The following is a 23408-nucleotide window of genomic DNA, read 5'->3' as shown; positions in this document are numbered from 1 at the left end:
ATGTGAATTTTGCCATGTCTAGCATGCTTACCATGAAACTAAGTGCTTAATTACTATAACTGCTTGAATGCCTGTGGATGAAGGCTTATTGTTTGAATTGGAAAGATTCAACGAATGTAAGTTTTAAGCCCACTTTGTTGAGTAGCAAATCTTGTTTTAAGCCCACTATGTTTGGTGGAAAATCTGCAAACTTTAGGCCCACTTGAGGTGGAAAATTCAAACCATTTTCGCAAAAACAAACATGAGTTGAATTATTCCAAATTAAGCAAACTAGTCTATACTTGCTTGTGCGCATCGCATAGTAAAGATAGTTTAATAACTAGAACAATAACACATAATGTTTATAAAAAATCATATCATGATTAGTAGAGGCTAATCTTTGCTCGGGCGAGCGGGGGTGTTCAGTTCATGACCTTCCCCTCTCGTACCTAAGTTCCTGAGCCGAGGCAACTTTGGTGATGACGGACATGTGGCTTTTGGCACGAGTCATGGGTTTCCTAAATTTTTCCAAAATAGAATATTTAGGTGGCGACTCTGTATCTGGCAAAACAGTCCACTTTTGGCACTTTTTGATTCAAAATCAATTTTCCAAAAATGATTTGCCAGATTTGGACTCTTTGGTGTTTATCAGTTTCACATTGCACTTATGAGATTAGATTCAAAATCATGGGAGTCCGAACTGTAGGGCTTCTTTTCGAGCTTCCAAAAAGGGGCGCAAAAAAGCTGAGCTACACACGCCCCTCGTCATCATACCACTCTTCTTCCACCATAGTCTTGGTTTCTGAATCCCAATACTTCATGCGCTTTCTTGGGATTCTCTTCCTATCACTGGGTTCCCACTTGGTTTTTCCTATGCTCTAAATATCATCGGTTGTCAGTTCGACCTCTGCTTTTCCTTTCTGTTTCCCCTGCTCTAGGGCTATTTTTCTTTGGATTTATGCTATTCTTTCCTATTGGAATAGCTCCAACGCCTGTTCTATCTTAGTCAGAGGTGCAGCCTCAGTCTTGCTGCTACCACAAACTTCCTTTTCTTTCTCAGTCTCTTCTATCTGTTTTTCTACATCTGACTCCTCTTCACTCAACCATCCATTGCTGGTTTTGGGTTGGCTGGGATCCCACCAACCCAGTTGTACACTACTTGTATCCTCTTTTTCAAAGAAGTAGAGGTTGTTTAGATCTTCTTCCAGCTTGGCCAGGTCCCCTTTTAATTCGGCCAAGTCATTCAGGCCCTGTTTAGGCCAATCATTCTGATGTTTCCCTAACTGGTCCTTCCTAATAGTGTTAATGTTGAGGAAGTTGGGCAAAATGACTACTGGCTTTAACTGATCAACAACTATAATATATAGGCTAGAGTCATATTCCTCAGCAAGCGAGGCCCTCTTTTCTATGACACGGGTGTCAAACAACCCTGTCTTTGGCATATTCTCCTCTTTCTCCGTTTCTACTGCCACGGGTTCGGGTTGGGTTTGTGGGGTTAAGTCCATCATGCACATATTTGTGCTTCCCGGAATAACCACCTCGATTTTGGTAAGTAAGATGAGGTAATAGATGAGCTAGGGTTGAAGGTGGGCGGTAGTGTATAGATATAGGTAATGTTTTTGGGTGGGGGGAACTTGACTATGTATAGGGAGTAGGTTAGTAGTCACATTTGGTTTAGGTGAGGCGATGACTTTGTCGTCTATGAGATTCTGGATCTCATGATGTAGGTGGTAACACAGGTCTGTAGGATGGCTGTGTTACTGGTGGAAGATGTAATACTGGGTAAGGTTATGTTTGGGTGGTAAGGGGTTAGGAAGTGGTCAAGGATTGAGGGGTTTGAAATGCCCCTTTTCCATTAATAATTTGAAGGCGCAACTTGGGCTCATATGGAGGGGGATAAAGTTTCTTCGGTTATAGGATGGACCGGTAGTTTGTGAAAGTTGCAAGGTTATGGCAGTAGCAAAGGGATTAGCCATCTTGGCCGTTAAAACTACAATACTGACATCTGCAGGCCGTGGAATAGTGCTATTACTAGCATTGGTACTCCGAGAGAATGGACTTCTTGTAGGTTCACTTGTTCTATGGATGATACCCATTTTGAACGCACTCTCGATCTGGACCCCCAACTCATGTAGGGAAGCAAATGTGGACAACGACGCCACTATCATTTGCTACAGCAAATCTGGTTTGAGATTCTGGACCACCAGTTGGACCTGCTCTCTTTCAGAAGGTCTATTTGTCATCCGGGCTGCCTTGGCCCTCCACTTGACAACAAAGTCGATAAAAGATTCTTTGGGGTTTTGGGTAGTGGCCTCCAGTTCACTGATGGTTACCTCTATCTGAGTGTTATACAAGTACTGGTTAACAAATGCCTCAAATAGCTCCTCCAAATTTTGTTTTGTGGAGTCTTCCAACTTAGCGTACCAAATGGCTGCCATATCAGACAAGGTTCTCCCAAACAAAGAGAGCTTTTGAGCTCAGGACAGACCCATCGGCCTTAGTATGTCTGAAAATAGGCAGACATGCACAATCAGGTCCTCACTCCTATCGAATCTATCGATATGGGGCATTTTAAATTTTTTCGGCAATCTGACCAAAGCCTCGGTACACCCGTCCTCAATGTTGGGAATGAAATTGAAGCCCTAGGACTTTTTCACTGCTTTCTCAAGCCGAGCAATATTGATCAAGGCATGATCAATTTCATTGATATCAAAGGAAAGGATTCTCGCATGGGGTTGTGCCAGAGGCCTATAAGCCAGTGCCGATGGGAATATTTCCGAAGGATCTAGAGCCTGAAGATTTTCCACTAGTAAAGGTGGGTCAGGATTTGGCTGGGCAGCCGGGACTGGATACACGGTTGATGCTGAAGCCCTAGATGTACGTCGTAGATCAACGATGATTTCATCCTATGCAGCCATCCTTTGGTTTACAGTGTCCATGGTTCGCTGCAATGCTGCCATTATGGCAGCAAATTCCTCTATGTTCTATGCTGCGTTCTGTGCCATTATTGGTCTAGGTGAGTTAGATGCTGGTGAACTGTTTGAATGATAACGGATAGGTGTTTGCTGAGTGCTTTTTACGGGTGCTGCTGATTGTCTGTTTTGTCTTCGTCGAACAACCGGCGAAAGTGAAACTAACACTGGCTGACCACCAACAAGGTCTTAAGCTTTACAAAGCCTACCACAGTGAGTCCACACAACTTGGAAAATATCGGGTCTTTCTGAAGCTATGATGGTAAACTACTTAGCAAAAGACAGAAAAGAAAAACCATCGATCAAAATGGGTGGTACTTCGGCCCAATTCACAGTAGATAAAACACAACTGAAGAACTACAATCCACACGGAACTCTATTTTCTAATACTGATATGAACCATCCTACACAATCTCACTGTAAAAGCAAATACAAAGTAAAAGAACCCAAACACCCCTATGAGAGGCAGGGTTACCCTGTCCTAGATTTTTGACATGATCTAGGTTGCACTACTTCAATCAAATGGTTTCATAACATCCTGTATACAGGTGGCATCCTATCCTATTTTTGGAATAGTCACTATAGGTTTACTATATGCAACTAAGCCGAGTGGTCGAAAGGGTATCTCAGCAAGATTACTTAATGTATCTCTCGCACTTAACACCGAGAAGTGAAAGGAGGATCAAACGGTACAGCGGTAATCCAGATCCAAGGGTTGTGTTTCTAACATGGCAAAGCCCGCGACCGGTTAATCTTTTGAGTAAGCCTCTGGTAAACCGTCTAGGAATAGCAGATGGAAAACACAGTGACTTAAGAGCACCAATGCACATGCTATGCAAAGAACATATATATGTAAATAAAAAGTCACATCTTGAGTTTCAATTCAAGTTCTCTAAATCCCTAGCAGAGTCGCCAGAAACTGTAGCTTGCTTTTCGTGCTTCTTTTGGATACGACTAGCCCTATAGTTCCGACTCCCATGGTTCTAAATCTGATTTCACAAGTGCAATGTAAAACAATGAAAACACAAAAAGAGTCCAAATCCGGCAATTCTTTTGAAAAATCAATGTTTGAATCAAATGCCAAAAATGGACTGCTTTGCCAAATTTTAGAATGGCCACCTAAATATTTTTGAAAAATTTAGGAAACCCGAGTATAGACTCAACTTTTTTCGTGCGCCCCCCTTTCGGAGAGACGTGAATTGGTCTCTTACAGTTCGGACTCCTGTCATAGTTCTGAATCTAATCTTACAAAGTGCAATGTGAAATTGATAAACACCAAAGAGTCCAATCCGGCAAATCATTTTGGAAAATTGATTTTAAATCAAAAAGTGCCAAAAATGGACTGCCTTGCCAGATTACAGAGTCGCCACCTAAATATGTTGTATTTTTGGAAAATTTAGGAAGTCCTGACTCGTGCCAAAGGCCACGTGTTTGTCATCACCAAAGTTGCCTCGACTTGGGAACTTGGGTACGAGAGGGGAAGGTCTTGAAATGAGCACCCCCGCTCGTCCGATCAAAGGATCGGCCTCTACTAAGCATGATATGTTGTTTTATAAACTTCATGTGTTCTTATCCGGTTTTTAGCTAACTTTACTATGTGACACACACATATGAGTGTAGACTAAAATCGCAAGAATTGGAACAAAACAACTCATGTTTGTTTGAAAATGGTTTGAAAGTGCCTCCCTTAAGTGGGCTAAAGCGCGGATTTGCCACCCTCGGTTGGGCTTAAAACATGATTTTGCCACTTCGCAAAGTGGGCTTAAAACTCACAATCATCAAATTGTTCCAATTCAAGTAATCAAGCCTTCATCCACAGGCATTCATGCAGTTTAGCATATAAGCAAATAGCCTCATGGCAAGCATGCTAAACATGGCAACACTCACACTCATGCAAGCATGCTGAAGCATAAAACTTACAGTGTACTCCAAGCCAAAACAAAAGCTAATTAGAAATATGCATGATCCTAACTATATTAAGATGCCTAATACAACACATGCAATAATGCAACTAAATAGGCTCGGCTATCTAAGATGGCATATGAATGCAACATTTGATACATGTTTTCAAATAAGTATTGAAATAAGTATATTGAATTGACAATGCAGTTAGAATGATGCGCCGAGCCCGGTGCATACAAGACAAATGAATGATGCAAACATGCAAGCATAAGGTATGCTAATCGAAACATGACCCTAATCTAACCATCGAAAGCAGTTAAATAAAAGGGAGAAAGATGTGGGATTGGAAGACATGCACACATGCACGCACACTTATTACAACATTGCGTCCTCTCGAAGGAGGGTCCAAATGAATAAGCTAAGCCAAGCTAATTATTACAAAAAAAAACTAGTTAACTATTCTAGCTAATTAATTACAAACCGAATTAATTAATTAAACACTTAACTAATTAATTACAAAATGATTAAGCTAATGAACTAATTAGCTAGACAATTTAAATGAACGGTTTCGGGAAGTGAGGGATGCTTGCATGCTCGGTTAGCTTCTTCCGAAAAATCCATCGCCTTGCTATCGGTTGCTTTTGTTTGCACTCGCCTTGATCTTTGAACGCTGTACCAGCTTCTAAACTACCTTTTCTCCAAAACAGGAACACTTTTGCACAAAAATTGGTTGATGGCCGGTTGGCCACAGAAGGTGGCTGTCGGCCACTTTAACTGGCCGGTCGGCTAGTTTAAGTGGCCGGTCAGCTACTTCAAGTGGCCGGTTAGCTACTGCTTTTCTAGACTGGGGTTTTTGCTGTAACAGAGAGCAACAGAAGCAAAGCAATGTATTTTTCAAGGAATGTGTGTACTGCCACACTCCTTATCATTTCTCAAGCTCAAAGGAGTATGACACTTGGCTCTCAAGCCACCTACCAAGCATTTTCAATGCATGATGGCCAAAAAGTCAAGCTTGTATAAGCTTAATGAATTCACAAATAAGACTCAAAGGGCCACGACCCTATCATGCATGATCAAGGGTGATGGCGACCAAAAAATGTGACACGTTTCATTACTTTGAGTATGAAACGTTCCTCATTTCTTGTGTTTGGATTAACGTCTGATCCAAACAAATGCAATGCAACACAAATGCTTATCTTGCTCAAGTTTTAATTTGCTCATTTTGTTTACACATTTTACATTACCGATTAATCCTTTAACCGATTAAGTTCAATGTGAAAGTCCTTTAATTGGAAAGATGGCCTAAGCCACAAGTGCCTTGAGCATGAAAGAGGTCTCATGCTGTTGGTTAGGAGGAACCCTCAAGAGAGGGTTAAAACCATTAGGCATAAGAGCCTCAAGTTCACACTCAAACCAACAAGGGGCTCAAGACCACTTTCAAAGAAAATTAAAAAGTGAAGAATAGAGGAAGGTTGTAGAATTATCAGTGTTGAAATGGCATGAAAAATGACACTAAATCATGCAAGCAACACATGCACAACATGTTTAAGAGCTAAAAGCATTAAAACTAGTGAAGAACACTACACTAGAGGCATGTAATATCAAGCTCGATTGACCAAACCAGCTCTGGACAAAGCTAAAACATGCCAAAACAGTGGCTAAAATATGATGAGATTTAAGAATAGAAAGCAAGAAAAACATCTCACATGTTAGGCTACAAACAAGGCTTAAGGCACAACTCTCAAAAGTAATGAAAGAGTGAAACAAGTGAGAGTGTAACAAGGTTACATGCACTGAAATTACATGCTAAATGATGCTACAACATGCCATCATCTCATGCACAACATGTTAGAGGCCTTAAAACACTTTGCTAGTGAAGGCATTTGTACTATAGCTATACAAAACATGGCTCATATGATCAAAGTAGTCCAAAAAAGAGCTAAAGCGTGCCAAATCAGAGCATAAAACATGGTAAGATCAAGTCACAGAAGAGTAGAAAAACATACTTCAAAATCAAGTTTTTACCACTAAATTTCCCTAGAATTCAGTGGTTAAAAAGACAAAAACAAGTTGTTTTAAAAGCTTGAAAAATGGCACAAAAGGCTTCACAAGCCAAAGAGCAAAAGAGGAGACAACCCCTCTAACTCAACAAGGCTTAAACCATCATTTTTGAACCTTAAAAACATAGTTTTTTTATGGTTGAAAAACCAAGTCAAAACAGTGTAAAAAGATGGCCAAGCAATTGATTAACATAAAGCTTTAAAGAGGTAAGCCTTATACCTTTGAAGCACAGCAACAAACAGCCAAAATTCTGAGCTACAACTAACCTTAGAAGCTCAAACAAGGCCTCCAAGAACCTCAGCTCCAAGATGAAGGTGTTTGGTCAAGGGGTTGTATGCAAATATGTAGAGAATTCCCACTTTCAAGCACAAAATAGGGAGAGATAGAGGATTCCAAAGAGAGAGAGAGAGAGAGAGAGAGAGAGGAAATTTGCTCACAAATTTTTGTAACCCCCCAAATGGGAGAGAAACCTCCCCTTATATAGAAATTCAAGCCAAAAGCTTGCTTTCATCCCTTCATACACGTGTATGGAGATGGCCTTCAGTGATTAACAGTTGGCACAGCTAGCAAAGAAAATATCTGAAAAAGGAGAAAAATGGCCGTCGGCCACTGTAGGTGGCCGACCAGTCACCTCCCCTAGCGGACCGAACACTTCAAGTGGCCGACAAGGGGGAAAAGTGGCCGAGAAATGCCAAGTGGCCGACAAGGCCCTTCCCCCCTCCAGGCAAGAGGCACTAAGGTTTGGTCCAAAAACAAGCACAAAACAAAGAGGGTTTAGAGGCCCAGAGACAAGGCATTTCGCCGAGAACTTCGGGCACTCAAAACGAGCACAAACATGCACAATCATCGAGTGCACAAACAATGACATCTAAGTCTTGAGGTTGGTCAAAAATGGGGTGTCTACACCGAGACTCGTGCTAAAGGCCACTTATCCATCATCACCAAAGTCTCTGCTCAGGAACTTAGGTATGAGAGGGGAAGGTCATGAATTGAGTACCCCACTCATCCGATCAAAGATCGGCCTATACTAATCATGATGCGATTTTTATTTAACATTATATGCTCTTATTCCGATTATTAGGCTATCTTTACTAGATGAGAGCAAACAAGTATAGACTAAGTTGCAAAAGTTGGAACATTTAATTTTGTGTTTGTTTGAAAATTGTTTTGAATGTGTACCACTTGAAAAAGTGATCTCATATGCACATTCATCAAATATCCCAATTTAAGCAATTACCCTTCATCCACAAGCATTCAAAACAGGTATATCACTTAAGCACTTAGTCTCATGCAAAATATACTTAACATGACAAGAATCACATGCATGCGATATGCTAAAACAAGAAATGCTCACCTAGTACTCCAAGGCAAGCCAAGTAAAGCGAAATGATTAGAAAAAATGCATGCTCCTAAACAATGCAATATGACTAATGCAACGCACACATTATGAAAATAATAAGTTGGACCACTAGCATGGTATATGAACCAATTCAAGGTATGCGATAAATCACATATTTGAGCAATGAATTTGAAATTAATATTGATTAGAATGATGAGTCGAACCCAAATGTACATGAAACAAGTGTATGAGAACATGGGCATGCTAAGTAAATATGATGCTCTATGCTAACCATCATATGCGGGTAAATAAAAGGGAGAAAAAAAATGGGGGTTGAAAGACATACACCATTATTACATATTTACCCTCACGTAGGAGGGTCCAAATTGATGTCCGAATGTCCGAAATAAACTAACTACTACAAATTCGACTGAATGAATTACATAACTAACTAACTACGTTGTTACAACAAGGATTTCTAGAATGAGCAACAAGCTGTCAATCTAAGTTAACTAGTTATATAACTACAACAATAATTACAACAACGAGAGCATTAATTTATAATTTAAAAAGGAAGCACAAGAATGGCATGCACGTTACAGTTTCAGAAGCAGCTCAGCTTGTCTTTCTTGGAATCTGCCCTGTTTCTTCTTCAGCCACTGCCCTCTGTTTCTGTAGAAACACAGTATGTACCAAACATTGAAGGCTGGCCGGCCCCCAATGAGGCCCAACTGGACCCAATTAAAGCCGGCTGTGCCCTAATTTTATGCAAAACCTTATTTTTGTGCTCTGAGATGAAAACAGTGCAGACAGAGTTTTTTCTGAGCTCTGTTTGTCTCTCTTACACTTCTCTGTCATGGAAAGCCTCAAAAGAAAGATGAAGTCGTTTCCAAAACCATCAACGAGCAAGTTGCTTCCTTGATGATTTCGGCCACAATTTGGACAAAAATCAATGAATGTAATGAATAACACTCAACCTTGCCTCTTATCATGGAGTGAACTCAAAAAGGGATGTAAAGACGATTCAAGGGACGCTAAAACACCATGAATTGATGTGTGACGGCTCTTGACACTATAGACTCGGCATAACGTCCGGCTGAACCCAAGCTACCTTATTCATTTTCTTTATGTTGGTTGGTCCAATTTCAGCCAATTTTAATAGTCCTTACCATTCCTTAATCCCTTCGTCCAAAATTATAATTAAGTCTACTAAATGAGAAGAACATCAAGCGAGAGGTACTCCTAAACATGAAAGAGGGACCATGCCGTTGACGGTGAACGTTCGTGGAGATTAAGCCATTGAGCATAGGTCTCTAACACATGCTTTGAATAACCATCTACCGGTTGAAATGACTCTCAAACAAAAGAAGAAAAGAAGAAAAGAGAGAGGTTGCAGAAATGAATGCTAAATTGATTATTAAATGAGACCTTTGAAATGAAGAAAGTTATTAACTCAAACAACTCAGTGTCTAAGGCCTAAACAACCGAAGCTATGAGGACTTACAATACAACCAGCAAATATTCGTACAACTAGAAAATATTCAAAGCATAAACTAATTTACCAAATTAGGATTGCCCTAATCAGCCCCAAAACATTTTTAAAAAAAAACTAAAAGTGTGTTAAAATTACACAAAAAGATAGATAAAAGCAAGGAGACACAAACTAGTAAACAAAGACAAGGAGAGGTGGCCAAGCCCTCCACTTTTTGAGACCTTAAACCATGTTTTCTAGCCCTTTTAAACCTTTGAAAATCAGCTTGAGAACTAAAGAAAAGAGTGTAAAAATAAGGGTTTGAGCTATGAAACAAGGTGCAAGAGAAGGTGTTAATCCTCTCTACCCTTTAATAGCTATACAAACCCAAGTTTAAACACTTGAAAGGACTCAAGACAACACAAAAACACAAGAAGTAGCTAACAAGAGATAGAAAAAGAAGTAAAAGAAAAGGTAGTAAGTTTATATCTCTCAAAAAAAGCAAGCTCTTGTTTGTAACACAAACTTGGTTCAGGCACACTCTCAAGTTTGAACTGTGATGCACAAGCCTCAACCAATGCTCTAAGGTTATGATCTAAGGTGGAATATGGTGTATGAATATTAGATAAGAGAGATAGGTTTGCTCAAAGGTGACTTGTATAGGAAGAAGGAGCTCCCTCTTGTGTGCATTGGCTTTTTTGAAATTGTTCAACCCTTAAAACAAAGGTATAACCTCGTTTTTATAGAATTTGAGCAAAAAAGATCGAAAATATCTTCAAAAAAAGACAATTGGCGGGCTCTCGCCCAGAACAGTGTTTATTGCCAGCAATGCACGGCTGGGCTCGAATGGCCACGGTCAACTCTCAGTGGGGCACGGTCGAGCCCTATTGTGCTATCCTATTTCCCTGTTTCAAACTTAGTGTAAGGTGGAAAAATGTTCAAAAATGAACCTCTAAGGTAAGAATAAGGCAAGTAGGAAGGTTTTGGGATTATTTTGGGACTCGACCTTGGATTCCTTCGCCGAGAACTCGAATCACACAATGCAATTTTCATCACCGAGTGCGTTGGACCAAGCGCCTAAGTCTTACGGGTGGTCAAAAATGAGGTGTCTACAACATGCCTCCGCCAAGGCAATAGCTTGGGAGAGCTTGGAGAAAGAGCTTCATTTTGTTGAATTTTGTATATGCTTTACACAGGCCAAAGGCCCTTAACTGTCTTGGACTTGAATTCCATTTTTGTTGTAACTAAGCACCGCCTGGAAAAGTTGTAAGCCTTTAGGGCATTTCTTATTTGTTTTGACTTTCATCATATTTCCTTATTACGTAACATATTCTATAGGTTCAGGGTTAAGCTTGTGAATGCGTACCATCATATGTTACTCTTTTGTAAAACTTATTTGGAAACTAACAGAAAATAATTATTTTATCATTGTTGTCATTTACTGATGTTGTGGATGAGTTATTGTATTTATTTCAGAGCGTTACATAAAATGATTATGATTTTAATGTGATATTTTGTCTTATTAGTTTATTTAGACTATTTTATCTTTTTGTTTTTTTAATCCCAACCTAAACCCAATTCACTTGCCAAACGAGGACTTAAAAAGTCTTGAAATTTTTTCATTATCAAAATAAGGGCCAAATATGTAAAAAAATTCACTCAAGACTTGTCAATAAATAAGTATAGTTAATAAGAGCATCTCTAGTCTATATGCCAAATCTTATAGGGCACATCAACAATGAAATTTATCCACAATTTTCTACTTCACCCCATATGTCAAACATGACATGAATTTGGCAAAGGTTGAGAGCATGTCAAATTTGTTCCTCTAGCTCATTTCAAAGATAATTATAGCGTTTTTTTAGAAATAAATTTTTTTTACCATTTTTTAATAATAAAATAATAAAACTTGCTATATAGGTTTGAGAGTTTTAAGAGATGTCAAATTGACGTACGCCAATTTTACTACCGAAACTTTCAATTTTATTTGATATACTAAATTTTGTTATATAGATTAGAGATGTTTTAAGACCTGCGATAATTATCTATAAATAAAAAAGGAAAAATTACTCATAGGTCCTGTTTGAAATATGTGTACACTATTTAATTCAACAATTTTTTTAGTTGACCCAAAAGTCCTACACATTTTCCTCTCTCTCTCTCTCTCTCTCTCTCTCTCTACTTTTTGTCTCATTCTTTACGTTTTCCTCTCTCTCTCTCTCTCTTTTTCCTGCATTTTCCTCTCATTCTTTTTGTCATGTCCGACGATCGGTGATCACACCTTCCTTAGTCTCTTTCTCTTTTTAATATATAGTCACTGGCGACCGATGACCACCTTTGATTGAGGTTCACCAACAACCACTAACCGCAGACATCAACTCGTGACTTCATCCTCACCGACGGCGAAGAAGATGAATAGATCTACTACATTAGATTTGAGTTGATCTACATGAGATCTGACTAGATCTAAACCAAAAATAGTTATCGAAGTACAATATTCTTTCTATATCTTTTATTTCATTCGATTTCTCAATTTTTCTACATTTTCTCTGTTACACACATTTATTTTTCTATTTTAATGGAGAAAAATTTTAAGTTTTGAATAAATTATTTTTAAATTGTAGTTACAGGCGATGAAAACTGTAAAATTTTACTGTTTTAGCTTTTTTGGTGCTGAAATGAATTATGCTTTAAAACTCTAAAATTTTACAGTTTCATAACATTCTTTAGAACTACAAAATTTTACAGTTTCATAACATTTTTTGGAACTGCAAAATTTTACAGTTTCATCACATGTTTTTTCCAGCTTAATAGAATAATGCTTTGAAAACTGTAACATTTTACATTTTCAAAGCTTACTTTTTTTGTTTGATCAATATTATAGATTATTTGCTTAAACCCTACAAAAATTGAAAAATAATATACACTTTTTTTTTTTTTTTGAGAAATATTCTAAATATTCCTTTGAGTCTCTGATGATGTTCATGACATTTTTCAGTGACGTTCAGAATACTGCAGTGAACTTCCGACGATACTCAAAACACTCTGTCGAACTTTTGGTAATGCTCCGGCGACTTCCCGATGTTGTTGAATATTCTGGCGAGTCTTCGGCGAGTCTGACGAAAGCCGTTAAATGTAGCAGAATTTTTAAAGTTACAAAAAAAAAAAAAAAAAGAGTTATTGGTAACAATTAAAGATATGTAGGACTAATTGATACAAGTATTTTGTTTTGAGATTAGATGGATTTTAAACTTTGTGCATAAGATTTATTGGTAAGTGCCCCAATAAAAAGGCTTGAATTAAAATCCAAATTAGAGCAAGTTAAGCCCATATGGACCAAGCCCTACTTGAGGTCATAAGTCCATATTTTTAAATCAATGGATAGGGCTTGAGTTTCAAGAATTTAAGATGGGATGACTCAACCCCAACCACTAACCATGCAAAACCCATGGGCTTGGACCTATGTGGGGCTTGGGCCTTGAACTTTAGGATCGGCCTGGTCCGTTGCTGAGTGTAATTTATCCTAACACATAACTTAAGCATGTGAAGTGCACCTTTTGGTATCTTTTACTAAAATGTTGTGGCGGTGGCAATTTTGTAAACGTATTATGTACAAAGAGAATTTTGGTAATAAAATTTTTTGGGTAGTTTTTTCATTTAAAAAAAAATACTGATTGCTCATAATTTCAAAATATGATAAGTACTAAATTTGTGATTTTCTCTACGGTTTTTTTATTTTAAATTTTATATAAAAGTTTTACTATTATTATACAAAAAAAATCTTACTAAAATTTTTACTTATTAATTGATACTTATTATATTATTGAAGTAAATCCTATTTTAGTTTTTAAAATTTCATTATTGTATGCTGTAGGGCTTTATAAATATGAATACACACATATTGACAGGTGAGAATGATAGGCCCAATGAAACCCATAGCCCGACTATTCATAACAAAAGAACTGTCTCCATTACTTTTTTTTTTTTTTTTTTTTTGAATTTTTAAAAAAGATGCTCTAAGGTGCCATCACGGCATCCATGACGCTATGCCCGGGTAGCCGGTTGCCAGTCTCCACTATTTCAAATCAACTTGACAATTGACAATTTGGCTTTAAAAAAAATAAATAAATAAATAAAATAAAGGGTGGGATTAGGTTTGTTAGAAAAAATATTACAAAAAGTGATAAATTTTATAAATATTAATAAATAAAATTATAAAAATATAAATTTTTAACTATTACGCAATAATTTTTCAAAACACCTCATCAATAGTTATTATCCCTTAAAAAAAGAAAAGAAAAAAGAATTAACCCTATAAAAACAAATCAACCATTTAAACCAAATTTCCTTTGATTTTTTTTCTTCTCCAAACAGTAGTCCTAGAAACACAGAAAGTTCCAAGCACAGATGCACAAAAAATATTTACATTTATAATTGATAAAAATACAAATATCTATGTCACATTTATATACTCTGTATTTAAAACTTTTTGTATTTATAAACTTTTCTTTCTCCAAATAATCAACAGAGGCACGCATTAAACCCTAAGCCTCCCATCTCTATTAGTGGCGATGGGATTGTGGTTTGTGACGCTTGGTTGTTGTTGGATGAAATGGCTCAATGAATATGAATTTTTATTTTATTTTATATATGAGGGCATTTTTATCTTTTCCTAGTGTTTGTTAACAGGGTTTAGTTTTTAGACCCATCAAGGTAGGTCTATGCCATTTTCTCATATCGATGGAGTTGCTTCCATTTTGAGTAATAGTCAAGGAAGGTCAATGTAATTTGTCTCTTTATAGGTTGATAAAGTAAGAAAACATCAGATTTCTAAAATAGTATTTGATTCACTAAAATAAAAATAAAATAGAATAGTCATTAATTCATTAAATTATTCATTCTCACTTTTGATCGCTAAACAAATGATCAGAAATATATTATAAAGAAAATCATTATTCACCACCACTGTAAATCAATTGTTATTGTTAATGTACACTAAACCTAACCCACTAACCTAACCCACTACATCCACCCCACTAAAATCTACCACTACACACCTCCACTACTTCTCACCCACTCCACCTACAACCTCCACTTTACCTACTACCACCACCCACTCTACACCTACTACTCCCAAAACCTCTCTATATATAGGACTTGTAATATACAGATACAAATATCAATATAATTGAACAATCTTGTAATACATCAATCAGATATCAATTAATAATACATCAGTTATTTTACATGGTATCAGAGCTATAAGATTTAGGCCTATCCTCATTTCTTTCCGGCGGGCAGCCGGCCGGCAACCTTGCCTTCGCTGCCCGCGGGAGTTTTTCAACACATATCACAAACACATACCTTGATCATTTGTGGTGGGAGGTTTAGCTCTCTCAACCTGCTCTCTCTCCCTCTCGGAAAACACTACTGCACTCAACGCATTCCTCTCTCTCTCCATGTTGATGGAAGCTCTCCAAATCCGGCGACAACCACTACCCACAGACCTCCATTTGATGAACTCCATTTCCGGCAAATTCAGATCCGGAGCCCCGGAGACTCCTTCACCTTCCCGCCGTCCAGTGGGTTTTCCTGGGCTGCCCTGGAACCCCGGCGACTCCTTCGCCGCCGCTTGAATCCCACGCCGCCGCTGTCGTGGTGGAGGCAGCTTGGCTCCGGGCACACGAAAACCCGCTTCCTCACCTCCGGCGACTCCCTCTTCAACAACTTCCAAGGCACCTTATGACGCCGCCGGTGCATCTGCAAATTCTGATCCCTCTGAAATCCTTGATTGCAAATCTCACAGACGTATCGGTCCGATTCCAATAAAGTCTTGGGGGAAAGAGAGACAACTTCGGCGTCTGGATCTGTACAGCTGTTGAAGTGGGTGCTGTTTCTTTCAGCTTTACTCATAGATAGAATAGAACACAATTGGGAAGAGAGAGAGAGAGAGTCCACCCCATTACCCAAAGCCACCTTTTTTTTTTATTATTCCTTTTTGGTTCTCTCCGTGCATAGCCCACTCACCAACTCTCTCTCTCTTTAATATTCTCTACCTTTTCATTTTTAAACAAAATGCATACACACCCACCGAACCCAGCTCTCTTCTCTCTCTAGATTCCTAGGTTTCTCTCTCCCTTTACACCCTCTCTTTTTCTTTCTTTTTCTTTTACTAATATTTATCTCCACTAGCCCACTTTAATCCCATCTCATGATTCCCACTCTTTCTTTTGTCAGACTCCACACCACCCACAATATCTGTCGCGAGAACCCACTATTCATCCCACTAGGAGTATATAAAATATATATATATTAAAAAAAAAAAAAAAAAAAAAACAATTTACACATTTGCACAACACCCATATTTTATTCATCTCCGGGATCAACCCCGTTCACAATTTTACACAAAAAAAAAAAAAAAAAAAAACCAACCAACCACAAAACAAAACAACAAACCACCACATCCACAGGCGGGATTTTTCTTCTCTACTCTGCCGCCGGTCTCTTCTTCTTGCCTCCGTCCTGGGCGACTCTTGCCGGTGTTGCCTCCGTGTTTCCCACTCCACTGGGCACGATCACTCCACCATACTCCTCCACTGCAGCATATGGTGGCCCTCCAAATCGGAACATCACGGTGGCCTTCCGCTTCAGCTCCTTGTTTTCTGCCCTTAGCACGCTTATCTCTGCTCGCGCATCCTTATACATGCGTTGGAGCAGAGCCAGCTGGGAGTTTACATGCTGCACCTCATTTGTTCTACTCTGCAGCCGGTTCGACAAATTTGTGACCGCCGTCATGCTTTCCACACATGCCTTCAGAGTATACTGATTGGCCTCCACATCCGACTGCACAGCCATTTTTTGCTCCACCGACCGCATCGGAAAGTTCAACGGCGCAAAACCGGCAGTGTTTGGTTGAGGTTCACTGGCCACCGCACCCGTTATCTCTCTTGTTGACTCGTTGAGGTCAGGAAAGAGAGTCAGCAGACTACGGGACGACGAAGCCATTTTTCTCTCGCAACAGAGTGTTACAGACTCTCTCTCTCAGCACAACAGTGTTACCGCTTCTCTCTCTCAGCACAACGAAGAGTTTTACAGAGGATTTCGCAGGTTTTTTGCTTCTGCCTCGGCCTCAGGCTCTGTCTTGATTAAATAGCCGCGGCAGCCACGCGCATCGCGCGCCTCTGACGCCAGACAAACGGGCACGCCAGCCCAGGCACTCACGTGCCTCGCCATCATATCTGGCACGCCTTTTGATGACTCGGGCATGCCTTTTGATGGCACGCCTTTTGACAGATTGGGTACACCTTTTGAGGGCACGACTTTTGAGGGCTCGATATCTACATCCATATATATTTTTTGGGCAGCCTATATACACACTCATACAGTGTCTTCTACACCGGTCAACTTTATCAATCCCTTTGTTTCAACCTCAAATAGGTTTCTATCTTTACACCTATTTGAGTTTGAGGGGGGGTTATACACAGTATCATGTATAAGTCACTCATGGCGCACTCCCTAAGTCGCCCCCTTGGTGCACCACCACAGCTGCTACAACGGTCCGACATGACCCCATAAACTGTCTTCTACAACGGTCTGACACGACCACACAGTGTCTGCTACAACGGTCCGACATGACCCCGTAAACTGTCTGCTACATCGGTCCGACATGACCCCGTAAACTGTCCTGCTACAATGGTCCGACATGACCCCGTAAACTGTCCTGCTACATCGGTCCGACATGACCCCGTAAACTGTCTTCAACAACGGTCCGACATGACCCCGTAAACTGTCTGCTCCAACGGTCCGACATGACCCCATAAACTGTCTTCTACATCGGTCTGACACGACCACACAGTGTCTGCTACAACGGTCCGACATGACCCCGTAAACTGTCTTCTACACCGGTCCGACATGACCCCATAAACTGTCTTCTACATCGGTCTGACACGACCACACAGTGTCTGCTACAACGGTCCGACATGACCCCGTAAACTGTCTTCTACACCGGTCCGACATGACCTCGTAAACTGTCTGCTACAACGGTCCGACATGACCCCGTAAACTGTCTGCTACAACGGTCCGACACGACCATATCGTGTCTCCTATCCTGTTTTGTTTTTTACTTATCAGTTTACTTTTCTGTTTTGTTACTCTCTTCAAACTCAAGTTGGTTAGTTCCTATCCTCCTTGAGTTTGAGGGGGGCTGTTAATGTACACTAAACCTAACCCACTAACCTAACCCACTACATCCACCCCACTAAAATCTACCACTACACACCTCCACTACTTCTCACCCACTCCACCTACAACCTCCACTTTACCTACTACCACCACCCACTCTACACCTACTACTCCCAAAACCTCTCTATATATAGGACTTGTAATATACAGATACAAATATCAATATAATTGAACAATCTTGTAATACATCAATCAGATATCAATTAATAATACATCAATTTTACAGTTATATAGAGACTGATGAATGGGTATTCTATTCTCTTCTACTTCCATTCCAATGAACAAACCCAAGTTTGAGTTCGGTATCTCGCTCTTATTTTCCTCCCCTAACATCTTTATCAAAACTTTAATACTTGAATTAAAAACAAAGAAAACCATATAGATGATTGTAATTATTCCATCTTTTTTCTAATTAGGATTTGTATAATATTATGCTTTAATTATAAGTCTCACTTTCAACCAATTGATGTATAATAATAGTTCCTCAAGAGCCAGAAACAGTAATATATCAATTTAGCACATTGACACTCATCAATTGGTGAGTTGGTGTATACCTAAAAAATATTATAGAGTCGTTTGAGTGATCTGTATATAACATATTCATTCATCTTCTACGCCATCAGCACCTTCGCAATGTGATCTAATGTATAGTTCGTCTTGACTTCTCAATAACCTATATATAATAACACTGTATCTATCCATTTATTTGTTTATTTTAATACCACTATCATAGTTGTAATCTATGTTATATGGCAATTCAACGGATTAATCAATTGGGTGAGTGTCTTCAACTCTCTGAGAGATGAACATCTGACCCTCTTCATTTACGTGTTAATGTTTTTTTTTTTTCGGTTGTATTATTATGACTATGTATTGAATTTTGTTTCATAAAATCATAGTTGAATGTCCACTAAAAGAGAAGCCAACATATAAAATTAGGAGAGTTATGAAAACCCTATGGTCATGTTTGATTCAAAAGATTAATAGTGAAGTATTAATAATCCTATTAAATTAGTGTAGGATTCACTATCCAATTGGATTAATATCCATTGGATTAATAATCCCACCCCTACCCCATTACTAATAATCCTACAAATTTGTTGGATTAATTATCCATTGGATTAATAATCCTAAACCAAAATATTAAAACAAACATGAGATAATTGGGCCCACGGATTAATAATCCTAATCCCATGCTCTAATCCACCCAATCAAACATAATTCAATCCACTCTCCGTGATGGGATTAAGAAAAAGATAATGACAACTTAACGGGTGATCATAAGTTTTAATGTATATGTCAAAAATATATTTTAAAAAATGTAAATATATTTTAATAAGATCTATAAAATATATTAAAATTCTAATTATTCTAAGTATTGTCTCAAAATTTGCAACCATAATCACATCCCACAAAAATGCATGTCGTAAACATGACCAAAATATTAAAACTGTTTAGTTAGAAGATTTAGAAAGAGATTTGAATAGGGAAAGGAAAAATATAGGTAAAATGTGAATAAAAATATTTATATTTCATCTAATTTCACAGACTTTTGTCCTTTATCTTTTCAAATCTCTCAACCAAATATTGTCTAAATACAAGTTGCGGCTATACGTAGGTACCTTATGTGGGATTTCTTAATAGAAATCTAAACCCAAGATCTCAAGTCAAATCAATAGAAGAAAACAATAATAGTTGTGTACTTGACGCCATTGATAGAGTTAATCTAAGTGGTAGACTTCTTAATGATATAGTCTTCCGCTCCAAAACCCTATTCTTGTTTGCTCTCATACACATATGGGAAATATGAGATGGAGGCTAGGGTTGGAGTGGGACCTTAACCACATATTTATAAAGCCTCAATTTCATATTAGCCCATCATACATAATGGAATTACAAGTGGGCTTAAATTGGTCTCAACACGTATGGTTTACCCCATATTTCTTTAGTGCACATAGTATGACAACAAATATGTACTATTAGAGGTGTATCCATGACTAGTCATGTTTCTATATAGATCATAATTTAATGGGTTTAATCGACACCACTCATACTTTATTTAACAGTATACGATGTATAATTATTTGATCTATGTAGACTCACCTACAGATAATTCCTTACAATCTCTCACTTGGGCCACATAGATCAACTTGATATTAAACATTGTTAACTTCATGAGCTCAAATGTTTATTGTTAAAATTTATGAGTGTCATCTCTAAAACAATCTGGTCCACTAAAAACATCAATCTAGCATTATAGCGGCCTTTGTCACATTTATCGTGGCAAGACCCATTCATCTCTAAAACAATCTGGTCCACTAAAAACATCAATCTAGCATTATAGCGGCCTTTGTCACATTTATCGTGGCAAGACCCATTCATGGTCACAAATACTAATGTCATTAGTGACAAATCAAATATGGATGTGTAGCATAAAAATTTCATGTAAAATGATCCCTTATCATGTCTATTTCTAACTGGTTCAACTTTATAACTCGAAAAAGTTACTATATTATCTTTTCAAACTTTATGTTTAACCACAGTAGAAAAATATGTATTTATTTCAGAATCATCCAAAAACTAAAAGTGATCACTACAAGTGTCAATTAACTAAAGAAAAAGTAATATAGACTCCTACTAACAAAGCACATCACTAGAACTAACCACTCCTGTATGAGCTACATGCTCCTTGAACACTTTATGTGGTAAGTCCTCAATAAGTGGATCCATAATCATGAAATCTGTCCTAATATACTAAACTGACACATGATGATTCCAAACTATTTTCTTTACGACAAGAAATTTTATGTCAATGTTTTGATTTTGACGAACTCTTGTCATTCTTCGAATAAAGTTCAGCAACTTTATTATCACAATAGATCCTTAGTGATTTCTCAATGTAATTTACAGCTTGAAGTCTAGAAGTGCATAAATATCTGCCAAGTATTCTAACTACATATGCAATATCCGGAGGCATACAAACTTGAAAATACATAAGGCTCCCTATTGCTGAAGCATAAGGGATGTTCTCTATTTATTTCTCCTTTATATTGTTATTTAGGTATTAGAGCAAACTCAATTTATCACCTAGTGCACAAAAATTTGCATGAGTAAATATCATTTCCCCCCGCCTCCCAAACTATCACGCGTTTTTCACGTTGACCCCTATATTTCGATTTATTTCAATTTAGTACCTGAACTTTTCACAAATTGATCAATTAGACCCCTGCTGTCACCTTTCGTCTACAATTGGACTGAATGTACTGACGTGGCATTTAAAATTTCATTTTACCCCTCCAAACTATACCTTAAAAATTAATTTACCTCCCAAATTAAAAATCAATTTGCCCCCCAACCTATACTTTAAAAATCAATTTGCCCTCCACATTAGCACATTTCGTCCAATTGTGGACGGAAGGTGATGACAGGGGTCTAATTGATCAATTTGTGAAAAGTTCAGGTACTAAATTGAAATTAATCAAAGTATGGGGATCAATGTGACAAACACATAATAGTTTGGGGGGGGGGAATGATATTTACTCAATTTGCATACCAAATTTACTGAGCACCCTTTCGACACCTGCCTTTGATGATAAGCCAATTATACCACGTGACCTATCACGATGAATCTGAATGCCTATCAAAAAGATGCATCACCAAGATCTTTTATCTCAAAATTTTTTAGAAGAAATCTCTTAATGTCATGCGATAGACATATGTCACTGCTAGCTAGTAAGATGTAATCAATATATAGCACTAGAAAAATAAATTTACTCCCACAAATCTTATGATAAACACATTGATCCACAGTGTTTTCCTTAAATTCCAAAGAGAAAATCATTTGGGAAAACTTAAGATACCATTGACTATATGCCGGCTTTAAACAATAGATGAAAACCAAATGTTCTGATACCTTAGTCTCAAAACCTTAAGGTTACACCATTATGGTTTCTTCAACGTTACTGTTAAGTGACACAGTCTTTACATCTATTTGATGAAACTCTAGATAATAATGAGCCACAAGTGCCACAATAATTCTAACGAGGCTTTCAATAAAATCAGAGAGAAAGTCTCTTCGTAATCAATGCCTTCCTTTTGAGTGAAGCCTTTATTGACAAGACATACTTTATATCCTTCGACACTGCCCTTAGAGTCTCATTTGGTCTTAACCCATTTATAACCAATTGGTTTTACTCCTTTTGGCAATTCAAGATGACTTCAAATTTGATTGTCTCTCATATGCTTTTACTCATCAATTATAGCATCTATCTTTTTAAGGAGTGAGCACTTTGTTTGGCTTGACTGAAAGAAATTACAATGTCTTCCAATCCTTTATCAAACTCATGCTCTCGGAGATAAATGACATAATCAACCAAAATTGCTGATCTCTTCTCCTTATTTAATTTTTTTATAGGCACTTTCAATTAAAGTTATTAAAGTTCTTCAGTATTAGTAGGAGGTAGACCAGGAATATTTTGGGTTATGCATCCACATCCTGTACAATAACAGGTGTCACAGCCTTATTATTTTCAATATTTATTATAGGAATGTCAATATTTTCCTCTTCAAACAAAATATTATAGGGTTGTAAACTCCCACTACTTTTGGCACTCTCTATAATTTAGACACTATTCATCTCAATAATGGTATTACTGAATAGGCAATAAAACTTAAAAAACCACTATCTTTTTTTCAAGTACCCAATAAAGTAGTAACCATAGTTCTTGAGTCCAATTTTCTTTCATTTGGCTCATAAAGCCGAACTTTAGTTGGACAACCCCAGACATGAAAACACCTAACATTAGGTGTCTTTCCAGTCCATAATCCATATGGGTTTTAGCTACTGCCTTACCATATGCTCGGATAAGAATGTAAGCTCCAGTCTTTAAGGCTTCTACCCAAAAAAGACTATGTTAAGAAATAATGATTTATCATACTTCTCACCATATCTTTTAGAGTCTGATTTCGCCTCTCAGCATGGTGTATTGAGGAATGATGCCACATTCTTGTAAGTATCTCACAAATGGCCCTGGACGTTGTTCATCTAATCCGTCAAATCTACCATAGTATTCACCACCACGATCAGATCTAACGACTTTGATTTTTATATCAAGTTGATTTTCAACCTCAACTTTAAATGCCTTGAATACATCAAGTACTTGTGGTTTTTTTTTTTAATTTATAATATATATATATATATATATATATTTTTTTATTTTTATGTATTGAGTACAGATATCCATAATGAGAACAATCATCTATGAAAGTGATAAAAAACTATTGGCCATTCCAAGAAACCGTAAGGAATGGATCACAAATATCAATATAAATCACTTTTAAGACGTTTGAACTCATGTTGGTACCTAACTTCCTTATGTTTTTTTACTTCCCCTTTATACATTCATTACAAATTTGTAAAATTAAGAGGACCAAGAACTCCACC

The sequence above is a fragment of the Camellia sinensis genome, chromosome 1 (assembly GCF_055761805.1).
Source record: "Camellia sinensis isolate YWXY chromosome 1, ASM5576180v1, whole genome shotgun sequence".
NCBI lineage: Eukaryota > Viridiplantae > Streptophyta > Magnoliopsida > Ericales > Theaceae > Camellia > Camellia sinensis.
This window is presented reverse-complemented; position numbering follows the sequence as displayed.